The 14,437-nt window shown below is 43.2% G+C and overlaps 1 protein-coding gene across 13 annotated transcripts in view; it reads right to left on the minus strand.

Annotated features, from left to right (window-relative positions):
- Positions 1-14,437, minus strand: part of ATXN1 (ataxin 1) — a 224,483-nt gene that overhangs the window by 49,994 nt on the left and 160,052 nt on the right. The window contains exon 1 of one of the 13 annotated variants that reach the window (XM_030971069.1): positions 704-720. The exons of the other annotated variants lie outside the window; for them this stretch is intronic. The gene's annotated coding sequence lies outside the window, so the exon portion shown is untranslated. Of the gene's footprint in view, positions 1-703; positions 721-14,437 lie in introns of those variants that run through there. 13 annotated transcript variants of the gene reach the window in all.

The raw sequence follows: 14,437 nt of genomic DNA on the forward strand, positions 1-14,437 counted from the left end.
ACATCAAACTCTGCTGATTTCTGCTGTTGCTGAACTCAGGAAGACTGAGCTGGGATGAACTACACACATCATCTCCTTTTCTGTGAAAATCACTTGCACAACACTACTCTCCCCTTCATACTGCATCAAACAAGCTCCTAGTGATACTAAAAGGGGAGATCTGCTGATGCCACAGCTACGAGATGGTGCCCACATTAATAATTTCACCTCCAGCTTTTTAAATGCTTGAAAAATTCCCTTCTCACAATGGAAAAAAAAAAAACCCTCTCATATGTTCAGAAGCATTTGTTTCTTTTCTGAAGTAAACACAGGAATTGAATTGTTATTTTTCCTACAGAAAAATATGATGCAAGGTTTTTTCACTTTTTTCACTGGGTTAAGAAAAAAAGAGAAACACAAGAAAAAACACAGCTGAAATCCACAAATTTGAAACTTTCTATTTTAATATCTTTTCATGCACTGAAGCTTTACAAATTAACTCTGAAACTTGCTAAGAAAGAATAATACCAGAAAGTAATTGTCAGGGTTGATGGTACTTAGCACACGCATACACTCTCACAGAAGAACACATGTAGACCTTTCTATTAGAAAAGTCATTCATAAGGGAAAAAAAGAAGTACCTGTCCCCAGGTGTGCACAGAAATCCCAATTACACTACTGCAAGGTGGAAGGATGGAGAGCTGAAGGAGTCTTTAGTACACACCTGTGTCAGGAGACATTGAAGAACTCAGCTTATCTCCCAAATGTGAGTACTCAAATGTGGTGAAAGTAAAAGTAACATCACTTTGAGCCGAACCTGCTGGTAATAACACATGTGTTAATATGTGCACAGGTAACAGGCAAAGACTGTTTCTCATACACTGAGATGTGTTTGTATTCATCTTGAGGCTGGTGTGCAGGGTTCTCCCTCTGCTGCACAATTCTGCCCCTCATGATCATCCCTCGGCTCCTTCTGTTTCTGCCTCATTCTCCTGTAACCTTTCAGTGCCTGTCTTTACTCCTGAGATACACTTACCACTGAGCCATTTATATCTCATCCAAGATGCTAGTCTCACACTTGGCACACCTGATGAGCCCTAAAGGGAGCTGCTGCCATGTGAGGCTGATTTGCTCTACACTTAGTGCCACCTCATCCATATCAGTGTCCCATTTACCTTGACAATTACAAGCCAGACCCACTGATGCACCGCCCGCAAATGTCAGGACGAGCTCTGAGCTGTGTGTTGCTTACTTCCTCTGCCTCTTAGATCTGCAAGGGAATCTCTAAACATTCTGCTGACCTGCTGAAATTTTTCTGGTGCTTCTTAATTTTTGTGTGCTTAAACCAGATCTATAAACCAATCCTTGCACACTTTTTTTGTTAGCAAAGCATAAGCAAATTTTCTCCAAGCATCTCTCTCGCTCCTTTATTGTTATCTATTTTAGGTAACTTTCAGCTGAGAAGAATGTCAGACTGACTGCTCTGGAGACCAAGGTATTTCAGACAAAGGAGACAAGCATAACTCTCTTTCTCTATGAAGAGTTAAAGGTGAGCTCTCTATCCTCTTCAAAACTGCATCTTCTTTCAGGCTGCCTTAATTGCTGAAAAATCCCTGTTCACCAAAATTATGTACTGCTGGGCAGGTACAAGACCCAACCTGTCCACAGAAATCTTTTTGCAGGGCAGGACTCAAATCCCTAGATCAAGCAAGATGAGTTACACTGGTAAAGAGGCTGCTCTCTACTTCCATACAGTCCCATACCTCCATGGACAACGAACAGAGGCAGTCCTAGACAATGTGCCTATGTAGAAAGGCTTCAGCAGAGAGACACAGGGAACCAGAAAATACAAACTCCTCTGCGGCTGCCCAGGGCCAGGTGGAGCCTTCCCAGCAGTCAGTCCAAGCAGACACACCAGCAAAATGTCCCTGGCTGAATTGTGCCCACGTAGCCAAGACAGCTGGTGAGAGTGAACATCTCACTTCTCACTCCCCCTCTGGGGGAGGACAAGACTCTCTGTTTAGCCCTCGAAGGGAAAAAAATCAAGATCTTGGCCTTCCAGTTCTGCTGTCAGCAATGCTGAAATCATCTAATTCCATAGGAAGAAGAAAGTGGCACTAGAGGAGCAAGAAGGGCAGCAGTAACAGGTGGCTACTACCCCACAACCCTTCAAAACCACTCTTTCCAGTTAAATATTTCTCCACCTGAGAAATTAGTTTCACTGAGCAAACAGATATCTTGTCATACCCAAAAAAATTCACTCATTCAGAGGCAAATAGGTTGGCTTCTGAAGACAAAGTTAAGCATGAGCCACAGAGATGGCTGCTGAGGAAGGCAGCGGTGCAGTTGAGTCATTAGGTTAAAATTAGTACACCAAAGAATGGGCAAGACAGGAATTTCATAGAATATTCTGTTGTGGTTTAACTTCAGCTGGCAACTAAGCATCAGAGCTGCTTGCTGTCTTTCTTCCAGTGGGATAGGGGAGGAAACTGGAAGGATAAAAGTGAGAAAACTTGTGGGTTGAGATAAAGACAGCTTCACAGGTAAAGCAGAAGCCATAGACACAAGCCAAATGAAACAAGGAATTCATTCACCACTTCCCATCAACAGGCATGTGTTCAGCCAGGAAAGCAGGGCTCCATCATATGTAACAGTGACTTGGAAAGACAAATGCCATCACTCTGAACGTCCCTCCTTTCCTCCTTTTCCCCCAGCTTTATATGCTGAGCATGATGCCATAAAGTCTGGAATATCCCCTGGGTCAGCTGGAGTCGGCTGTCCTGGCTGTGTCACCTCCCAGCTCCTTGTGCACCCCCAGCCCGCTCCCTGGTGGAGTGATGTGAGGAGCAGAAAAGGCCCTGACACAGTGCAAGCCCTGGTCAGGAGTAATGAAAACATCCCTGTGTTACCAACCCTGTGTTCAGCACCAATACAAAACACAGTTCCCTATAAGCCTCTGTGAAGAAATTTAACTCTATCCCAGCCAAAACCAGCACAATTCTTCTGAGATCTAATGGTAATGACAGACAGGACCACTTAGAAAATATCTCAGAATCTGAGTCCAGCAGGTCTGCTTACAGAAAAGTTCAAAGATAATACAGAGAGGACCATACTTTCTGTTGAATTCTACAGGACTTAGCAGAAACACAGCTCCTCTTTCCATCATTCTTTACTGCTGTTGAGATTCAGCAGCTTCTTGATTGTAAAAGTAAATTTAAATACAAATAAAAGGGAAAGAACATCTCACAAATATGGCCAAAAAAATCATTACTTTCCTTGCAGATCTCAAGCATGGCCTTTAATTCAAAAGGTTCACAACCATTTTGAACCATCTTTGTTTTCTACAAGCATACATTTAGGAAGATACAATGCTGTCTGAGAGATGACCCTGACTGCTCCTTTGAAACAGGCTTACAAACAATGAAAACAACAAAAGCACATTAGCAAGCAGAAGCATGGTTCATTATTTGTAGGCATTACTCAAGTGTTGACAAATGCTGATAAAAAATGAGTAAATCAGGCAACCAAAGCCCAGTGTATTACTAAGTGACAAAATAAACCTTGAAAACCTTGATCTGCAGGCAAACCCTATTTTTGGGTTGTTGAAAACAGGCAGCCAGCCAGCAGCAGAAGATGATGTGCACAATGACCAACTGCTACAGTGGTTCGTCACCATCACACAAATTGATTAAATATAGTCTGAATCAGTCATTTAATATAAGAGAAATAATGCCATTAAAATAGAATATGGTTTTCAGGATCAATACTTCCTGCTAAGGAAATAAAGGTTTTGACAACACCTTGATATATATTTTTGCCTTGCACCCCATCTGTGTTCTGGTATTTCATTGGCAACAGGAAATCATTAACCTTGCTTTTCTAACTTGGAAAAGTACTAAACCCAGCTGTAGCATCTCAGCCTGTATGAAGCCATATGAATCCTCTCCCTCACTCAGGGAGCTCTTGGAAAGAGGAAACACAGTGCTGAAACACCAGGCAGCTGCAGATGCAGAATGCTGACAGCCAGGTCCACAAACTGTAGCAGAGCTCTGCATTGGGAGCACCATGCAGGAATGTGTGCCCGCTCCCTGACCTTCTCCTTAGGAAGCATCTGAGAACGCAATCTGTGCAAGCTTCAGGTGAACAGCCATCTCAGCCACAGACCTTCCTCTCCCTAAAACTTCATAGCACAGACTTGAGCTGAATGAAATGAAAGGTTTTTCTCCTTAGATTCTCCATGGATTGGCAAAGAGAATAAAGAATCAACAACCCAAAATCCTGCAGCAGCCTGGGGAGGGGGAGATAAACATTTCCATGTCGTTCTTCTAAAGAGAACCTAATGGCAAGTAAAAGCTGTGAAGGATATTGTGCTGCAAACAAAAGTGAAAGAAAAAACCCACTAGGCTTATTAATAAAAAACTAAAGTCCCTGGTTTTCATCATACATATTGCAGCCTTCTAGCCATGCAGTGGAAAACTACCTTTATGGCCAAAAAAACAAGGGACATAACTATGGAGACCAAACCCCTACATGAAAAGTGGAATTTAAGAACTTATGACTTGCTTGGATACAGCAGAAAAGTGAATGAGTAAAACAGGCCTGTTCTGCTCAGTCATTCTCACTTGTAATGGCTGTGTGCAGCTTGCCAACAGCTCTTCCTCAGCCCAGAGAACAGCCTGACAAGCCCGTTCCAAGTGAAGTATAAAAAAGTTTATCACTGGGTAGTTTTACAGTAAGGCAACTTCTGCTCTCTTTCATTCGATTTTTTTGGGGTTTTGTACAACAAGCAGAAACAGTTGCAGGGGAGGAAGCTGAACAGAGAGGGATTTTTGTGTTTCCGCAAGGAAATCCCTATTCAAATATATGCTAAAATACAGTGCTCTTAGAAATCCCCATGTGATTTCCAGACGTTGTCAATGTTGGCACCGCCCGCAGACAAGCACAGAGAGGAGGGAAAGATGCCTCAAAGGTGATGCTCGGACCCCTGCCCAACGCAGGACCTCTCCTGTGCCTTTGCTCAGTGTAGATCAAATGACTCGAGTGACGTGGCTTCCACCCCTTCCCACCGGGGACTATTCCACAGTCTAACAGATCTTACTAAATGGAAGTGTTTCTGGATTTCAGCCTACACGTTCTGCACTAAAATTTATCCCACTATTCCTAGTCATAGGACCACCCAAAACAGTTTTTCAAATTCAGATATTTATAACCCCTCCGGTGCAGCAGTGGTAGTTTTAACATTACTCTGATCCTTCACCCTCTTTGTCTCTCCCTCAGACAAACCGTATTTATTTAATTCTTAATCTTTCTTCTCTCTAGTCCATTAATCACTTTTGTTGCAGCTGTCTGAATTCCCTGTGACTTGCCAAAGTCTTTCTGGTAATGAAAGACACACACATATATGAATTTTGTTTCTCCTAAAGTGCTTCCTGATAAAAGACATGGAACTAATATACATGCACACAGAAAGACACCAGACATTTTCCAAATTCATTCTTTTTATAGAAAGAGCTTAACTTCTTACAGGCAGGAAGCAAAAGGCATTTGTCTTTTTAAGTCCCCTCACAGAGGTGGAAAAGTCACACGCTGTACTTTTTTTTCAGATAAGAAACTGCCTGACTCCCAACTGCTTTCCACAATTGCTCATTCCACCTTGCAAAAGCCGTGTATTTATCGATGCCTACCTCTTCCAATTCTTTAAGGAATCTCACATTAAAACTTTAAGTTCTGGTTCTCAGAAATCATTTGTCTCACCTTCAGGAACAGTTCAGTGACAGCTGCTTAACAGCAGCCTCTTCCCATCCCTCTCTCTCTCCTTTGCCTACTTTTTGCTAAAAAAAAAAAAATGGTCAGGGAGACAGGTCACAGACATGAATAGAGAAATCCAATTCAGCATTCCATTTCCTTAGATTTTTAGAACTTCAAGTCACTGATAAACAACACAACAATGAAGAGAAGACATAATTTCCTTCTCCTGCCACCCTGATGAGGAAGCGCACCTGTGCTCCACCAGATATCCTGGGCTGATTTTGGGCAAGTATATCACTGACCTCTGTGTATCTGCTACCTTCTCCCAAAATGGATTTTTATATAGAACATATTAAAGCATTTTAACACTGAATACTTTAAAGGCTATTCAGTAACTACCAACCATTGCAGATGGTTAACTTTTTAGCTATAGTTTTGGGGAGATATAAAATAAAGATCTTGATTTTTGTTCAGATGTGATTTCATGTGATATTAAGTTCTACTTAATTGCAGCAAGAAGAGAAGAAAAATGGGTAAAAGAGTGCATATGACATTCAAATGCACTTTAAAATGAACATTCATTGACTACAAGGCAGGGAAGAGGGAGAGAAGTCTTTGTAGATTGATGCCACTTACCTGCAGGCAAGTTCTTTCCTCTAGTAAGACAATTAGAGTGAGTATCTAGCATTAGAAGTCACTTTATTTCTTGCACTTGCCTAGGGCATTTTTATAACAGAGAGTTGCAAAACAAAAGCCAAAAACCCAAACATGCTCAAATAGCCACTGAAAACCTATTTCCCTTTTTTAGTCTATTTGTAGGCTTACACTATCCAATACACATTAAGAAGACACACAAAACTCTGCTCTACTCACTTGTTTCATATCAACAAAACATGTACATGCAAATATCCTGAGCATAAAGAGAAACTCTTAAAGTCATTATGACATTATTTGTACCCTGAAGCAAGTCATAATTTGTATGCACCCTGCCAAGTACTTTCTGTCAAAGCTAAAGTAATTATTGAGAAGTATGAAAGCAGGTGTCACTTCTGGCAAGTTGTAAGATGGCTTCATATTCTCAGTTGCAATGGGATAAAATGATCCCTAAAAAGAGCATAGCAGGCTATTACTTTACATCCAGTATATATGTGAAACATAACAGTTGCTGCCTGTACTATGTTTTTTTTTCTTGTCTTTGGTATTTTAATTAAAGATTCGAGCTCCTAAAAGACAAAACCTAAAAATATGTGCAAAATCAATCCCATTTTGCATAATTTCTATTTAGTTTCATAACCAACTGTCAAGCCATCTGACCCTCATTTGCATGTGCTACAAGGCAGGCAGCCGAGCTCGCTTCCACGGCAGCAGACACAGACTTTGTCCCCGCTCACTCCCACGTACCAACCTCCGGCTTCTCGGATCAGTCTCTGCTCCAGCACTTCAGGACAGAGGGGACAGAGATTGTTATGATTACAGGGCCAAAACCTTTCCTACTTGGGTGCCTAGATTTAACTGCCTAACTCCATCTTTAGGCACCTGAATGGGCTGCCAGTGTTTCAAACACAAGCCCAGCATCTCCTACTTATTTCTGTCAAACTTGCCAAAAAGAACATCTGCCTTTAATTAATTCTGAGAGCTGCAGGTATGCAGGACCTTTGAAAGCCATCCCGCCTGCTTCAGTCCCTAACATAAATCCAGGTGCCTACCTCTAGGCAGTCAACTTCTAAAATGCTGAAAAAGAAAAAAAGTAGTCTTATTAAATAAATAATATAAAAAACCCCACACGCAGATAATCTCAAGGCCTTTGGAGTCTTATTCCATACTTGACACATGACGTGATGTAAAAGAAAGCACATCTGATTTTGTCAGAGAGTAGCACTTCATGCTGTAACTGGAGTATGCACATTGCTAGTAATTAGCATAATTATAGTAAGGAAAGACATTCTGGGAAACTTTCTTCAAAAGCTGCTCCTCTTCCTCAGATAAGCAACCAAGCAAACCAACCCCTCAAAGTAGTTGTATTTATGCTAACAGTTTAGGGAAATTGCACATTTAGTAGTGTAATTATTATGCAAGTTTATTTTATTTTTCTTTCATTCAGCCAGACACCCACATTCTTGACAGTGTAGAACATGAAAAGATTTCTTTTTTATTTAAAAACTGCAAACAGAAGAAAAATACAGGCTACCACCTGCCTCTGCAAATCTTTCACATGTGCATTTGTGCATCTGAGCACGAAGCAACTGACTATCCTGTTAAGAATAATATTCAAACATGGCAGCAATATTCCACCCTACAACAGGGCACTGACTCAAAAGGCAACATGATAACACACGTCTGCATAAACATAAAATGCTGTTCTCCATCAGGGACCAGGAATGCTTTGCTGTAAGAGCAGAGATGTTCTCCCCGAGGCTGAGCAGAGAAGTTCCTGGCTCCAGAGCAGAGTTGGACTCAGTGAAGAGACTCACTGCTCTGGGGCTGTCCTGTTTCTATTCAGGACATGCCAGGTAAGGTGTATGCATGTGTGGGCCTTCCTTATGAGCATGCAGGATCACATCTTTGCTTTGGATTAGAAAAAAATGGCACAAACCAGGTCTACAATACAAACACACCATGCAATTAGTCTGTACCTGTGAGGGGGAAAGGCTCATACTGCCACAACTGAATCCACAGTTTCAGACACTGTCCTGTATCCTGAACTGAGCCACCAAAGGCACAAAATCCTCAGAACAAATTTAAAAAATCATCATTATTACTGTTAGTATTTTATTTTCTAAAAAAAAGCCTCAGATTCCAAGTAGATTCAATCTCTAGGTGGGAAGGGAAAGGGGAAGGAAATATGCCTGGGGAAATACATTTATGGGAGTTCTACATGAGCCTCACATCACAAGGGATAGGACGGTACTCCACAAAGGTCTTGTTTCTGTCATGACCAGGGTGACACTTGGCCCAGCCCTGCCTCCAGCATCCTGAAGAAGCTGCAATTTGCTGTTATCATTGCTGTTATCATTGCTGTCATTTCACAACTTCTCTCACAGTGACCACGTGGCCACCACCTCTCTGCCACACCACATTCCCAGAGCTGGTGCTGCCCCAGGCCTCAGTGTGCAAGCTCTCCACAACTGGGATGGCACTGGAGGACTTATCCCATTGATCTCCAGTTTGCAAACACTGTTCCCAAATTGTAGGCACAGCATGCAGGCAATAACCGCCTCCTCCTCACCCACAGGAGCCCCAGCAGGCTGCAGCCAAGCTCATGTTGTGGCCATGCCATGGCAGGCTAATCCCCACACCTGCTCCAGCTGCTCACTGAAAATGTTTTTAATCTTTGCAGACTGGCAGCTGTTGCCCCCAGCCATCAACAGCAGCCACATCTTGCTGCCATTCACATCAAGGCAGGGCAGAGATGCCACAACTATTGCCCAGGCACTGCCGCCGGGTGCAGCCGCAGAGAAGCCTAAGCTGGGGAAGCAGCCAAAGCCATCAAGCTCCAGCAGCACACCAAGGAGATGCTCCTTCTGTGCCTCCTCCTGCATGCAGGACTGGAGCTGGGTACAAAGGGGATCTACCATGCTCCCTCTGCACTCTGCAACAGGATCTGCCTTGCACTCCCACCCTGCCCTTCCCACAGCACGAATGACCTGCCAGAAGCATCAAGGGGCTACAAGGGTGGCGTAGGGGTAAGAGAGTCTGGTCTTCCTCTGATACACCAAGCAGCTGCTTGACATGATGCACAGGGGAGATTTGTGCATGGAATGATGTCTGCGCAAGTGTGGAGGGGAGAATCCATCTCACCACCAGGGATGTCTCCTTCCCTTAGTTCAGTCTGGACCTACAGCTACAGCTGTTATGCTTTGTGGGGATAGCAGTACAGCACAATTAGATACTTTGCAACCTTATCACATAAGCTCTTTACGGGCATGCACACATGTCAGACAAAGGGCTGTAGGTGGCCCACCTTGCTCAGGAGGAGGCAGCTGAGATGCTGGCCTCTGAGTGCTCTGCCCTGGCTCATCTCTACCACTGAGACCCAGCTCACTAATCCTTACAATGCTCCTTACAGCTCTGCAGCCTTCAGAGCAGCTCTGTCCAGAGAGACCAGCTGAGGGGCTGGCAGCACCCACCTGGGTGAATTTCAAGGAGAATGCTGCACTTTGGATTCACATAGGAAAGGCAGGAGAGCAGCCACATACACACACCCTGCTCCTCCTATGGCTCCTCCAGGCTTCAGGAGCTGGCCTGAAATAACAACACAACTCATTTTTCTTTGACATTCCCAAACGGAGGAAACAGGAAGAGCAGCCAAGCAATAGGAAGAACCAGAGAAGGCCATCACATATTTATTTGTCATGAATTATGCTTAGGAGAGCAATAGGCCCAACAGGCTATCACTCATCAAAGCAGGTTTTTGCTGTGTGTCAGAGCACTGCACTACACAGAAGCATTAACTGGACACCGGAAGGAGAGAGGTCTCTGCTGCTCCTCCCTTTCAACCCCTCTCCAATTTCATTATTCTTCTCACATTGTCTCTTAAGACTGTCTCTTGGAAAGATAAATATTTTTTTTACTGCACAGGACAGGATGATACTCTAGGACCTAACAGGAAAACCCCTACCGAACACAAATGTGCATCTGGTAAGAAATTTCTCTGCTAAACTTTGGATGAAGCACACAAAATCAAACATGTGCAGACCTCCTCAGTTCCTTGTCAGAGAGAAAACACGTTGGCAGTGGGATGTGCTAATGCAAACCCATGTGCTCTGGGCCCTGGCAGCACAGGCTCAGAGCTGCAGCTCCTGGTGCTGGCCTCTGAAGACCTGTAATTCTGTTAGGAAGGCAGCAGGACTCTGAAAAAGTCTGGCACTTTATTCCTGAATGGTTTCCTTGATGAGAAATCTGCACACATAATGAGACCAAAAGTGTCTCCACTCATGGGCTGTTCCTGGGAAGATGTGCTGCTCCTGTGAGACCAGGCTGATGGTGACAGCCCAGATACACAGGGCTGGGCTCTGCCACTGAAAGTGAGGGGACAGCACTTACTCTAAGGTAAGCATTCTCCAACAAGGTTTGGGATGGAAACAGGTTTGCATTTTGTAGATGGAGAGGCAGTAATACTTTTGGAAGAAGCATTGATATCTGCAACTGAAATAAACCCAGCCAGTGAAGCTGATTTGAAAGCCTTGACACCTAAAGCATAGACACCTAAGTGCGCTCTTCTGGGTGCTTCTGTTGCTGCCCTGGCTTCTCACACCACAGGCTTGTGTCACATAGCCCTGCAACCAAAAGACGTGTGTTTGGTGCTGCAGTATCCTCTCACACAGGGAATAGCCGTGAGAAACGCTCTGTTACAGGGAGACTGAGCAGCACCACCTTTCTTCCTCCTAGTGTCAGTAACAAACAGCAGAGAGCTGCCAATGGAACAAAGATATCACCCTTGCAGAGATGCAAAAAGAATCACAGGCATGACCCAATTTTCCCTGCACCTTACCACCCCGGAAACACTCTTTGAAGGGGTTAGCCCACCCACTGTAGTATTTCTGCTAATGACTCACAAAATCCCACACGAGTCCGATACCATTTGCTTGATAAAACCAGCTGCCAAAATGAAACTATACATTTGCTGCTCGAAAAAACAGGGGAGAGATAAAAAAAAAAAAACAAACCCAGACATAAAACCAACAAGATAAACCCCTACTAGTTGTTAGTAGTGAAGTAGTGGAACATGAAATTCAGAGTGCATGGTGCAAGAACAAGGGAGATGGTTGCACACAGACCCTCTGCAGACAGGGGTATGAAAGGGCTCTGCTACCAAGAATTCGCCTTCTTCTGTGTTACAACTTACACAGATGTTCACATAATTTCTTGCATGTGGACAGCAAAAGCAGCACTAGGTTCAAGAATGTGATGGTCTGTATGCTAAGGATAAGAAAAGAAAACTTTCAATGCGTATCCAATGTAGCCAAACTGTTCCCAAATGCCCTCAAAGGACTCTGAATGAAGTCAATGACAAAATTCAGACAGGACTTCACAGCACTCTTTCTTCCTTTCATTTAAAAATATAAATTAAATTGCACTGAAGAATCTTAGGAGATTCAGGAGCATGAAACATATTGGAGCATCACGGTGTTCACTCACCATTGCAAAACATTAACTAAACTTGATCTGAAAAATGTTTTGACTATTTATAGAGAAGCCAAGGGAAAAAAGACAAAAAGAAGATGGTTTCTGGGCTGCTGGGTTTTTGGTTGGTGGTTTTTTTAGGGTTGTTTTTTTTTTGGTTTTTTTTTGGCAGACTTTATTTGCAAGCAGCCAAACTCCCTTCTGCTTCTGAAAGACAAACTAACAGAGCACTGAGGTCACAGGAAGAGAGTACTTAATGTTGTGCTTGAATTAGGGACAGCTTTTTACCAGGTGTTTGACCAAAACACACCAAACTCCAGCTCAAGCCCTGCCCTACCAAGAAATGCTGCTTAAATGCTGCCTTACAGAGAGATATTCCTATCAGGCTTCTCCTGAGCAGCCCTGGTAGGACTCCAGGCCAAACCCTACTGCAGGTTAAAGGCTGACATTTCATTCACTTCAAGGGATGCAGGGTCATGACACAGGAAATTAAAACACCCTGCACTTCTTTTGGGTGCCCAGCACCCCTCAGGATGGAGCTGTCAGACAGCTCCAAAGAACCAGGAAGGGATGCTGCTGCAAATTCACTCTTGTAACAAGTAACAGAATTTTAAATTTGGTCCAGTTTCATAGCAGAAAATAGATAAAGTTTATGTCCAAATAGGTGGCAGGAGAGAGCATGCAGCAGGGGAAGGCCAGTGCCAAAAAATTCCAATTAATTTCATTTAGGGTTTTAGTTGTTTTTTTCAATTTGACATATGAAAAGAATTCCTGAAGTGAACTAAAACTTACATAAGTAAAAAGGCAGGTAAGGCAATTTCAGAGGTACCTTATAGCAACACCTAAAAAGCATGCATGTCTCTCCCAACATAAAACAGGCTGCAAAGGGCACCAAGAGTCTGTTTGCACGCTGTCCTCCCTAGAATAGCTTTAATATCACCAGAAACCTCAAGTATGCTCCCACCTTCCTTCTCAGCTGGGCAGAACAACAGGTCCTAAGAACTGCTATTGGTTCAATGAACTCAAAGGCTGTGGAACTGCACCATAAGCTGCCTGCAGCATGCTGCCCTCCCCCGTATATTGCTCTAATGATCTGAGCACAAGAACTCTGTGTCACCTCCAAGTCCTGACATTTCCTCAAGCAAAGAGTAACAAAGAATGAAGTAAGACAGCAGAAGGGAGTTACTCTGGAAAGCTGAGCAGCACCAAACAAAACTGCTAATGTTCTTTTGGCAAAGCAAAAGATTTGTATAACACTTTTTCCTCCTACTGAATGCATTTACTCTTAAAAATCGATTTCCTCTGACACTATTTATTGCTGCACATTATTCGGTGGTTCGAAGAAACTGCATGGAAAATCACAACGTTACGCTTGTTAAATTGACCCTACAGGGTCACTCCACCAGTGCATGCATCATCCCAAGAGGCAAGCCTGCCAAAGTCATGCTGTGCATATCATCACTAAACCCAAGACGAAATGCAAATTTGGCTGTATCATAGCTGATTTGCATAGCTTTCCATTGGGCTTGTACAACCTTTACTGCAAAATGCCAATTTACTTCACTTTCCTACAGCTTATTGCCAGTGTGATGTACTCACAGCTTTTATGCAAGGCAGACTTAGTGGTTAAAACATTAAAAGAGATAATGAAATGCCTTTTGGAAATGGAACATAGCCTTCAACTTAATGACATACGGCACAGAACTTTGACTGGGACACAGAAATGTTAACGCCCCTTTTCAGAAGTGCAGACTCTCTTTCTCTCTTACATGTGAGAGCTGCACAGCTTTTTCTGCTTTTTATCTGATCTGCAAAAGCAGAACTATTTGCTTGCAAACTATGAAGGGCCTGAATCCAGTTACTGAGTACACATTTCCCTCACACTGATATCAGAATGGATGGCTGCCAGTTTAGTGTCTTGGCTGGCATTCAAACATGCTGATTGCTGAGCCTCCTTGGATTCTGCGTTCATGATTAAAAAAAAAAAAAAAAGAGAGGGAAGGAAAAAAATCCCCAAACACAAAACAAACTATCCACAAACATTTCTGACATGCTATTGGGCTAATTTTCCCTCTCTCCTCTTTTGTAAGCTCAGTCTCTGGAAGTAAAAGCATGTAAGTAGCACTCTCTGTCAAGAGAAGCAAATAGGGAGTTTGGACTTTATCTCCAAAGCTACGGTACAGCGATCATTAGATTCTTCCTAGCCAAGAAATTTTCACACATGTAGCAGGGGCCAGCCCTCATTAAAGTCAGCAGCAGAGAAAAAGATCTGTTTACACTTCTGTATCCTCACTTGAAAAAATGGAGAAAAAAGCAAGAGAATGAAGAGCTTGAAATGCTCTGAGACTGATGTCACAGCCAAGTGACAGGGAACAGAGAGGTTCCTTGCCTTACACAGACCTATTTTTTCCTTCTTTTTTCTTCACTACTTACTACCAAAATCCACCACGTTGAAAGGCAAGCCAAGAACTCCTTGAATCCCCTCTTCTGAGCTCCCAAATACCTCATCTCTGGACACACTGCTCGGCATGGCTGGTGCTGTGCAAGCCCTGCTTTCTCTGGCACGGCAGCAGACGCTGTAGATCAG

This window comes from Camarhynchus parvulus, chromosome 2 (genome assembly GCF_901933205.1).
Source record: "Camarhynchus parvulus chromosome 2, STF_HiC, whole genome shotgun sequence".
In the NCBI taxonomy this organism is placed as follows: Eukaryota; Metazoa; Chordata; class Aves; order Passeriformes; family Thraupidae; genus Camarhynchus; species Camarhynchus parvulus.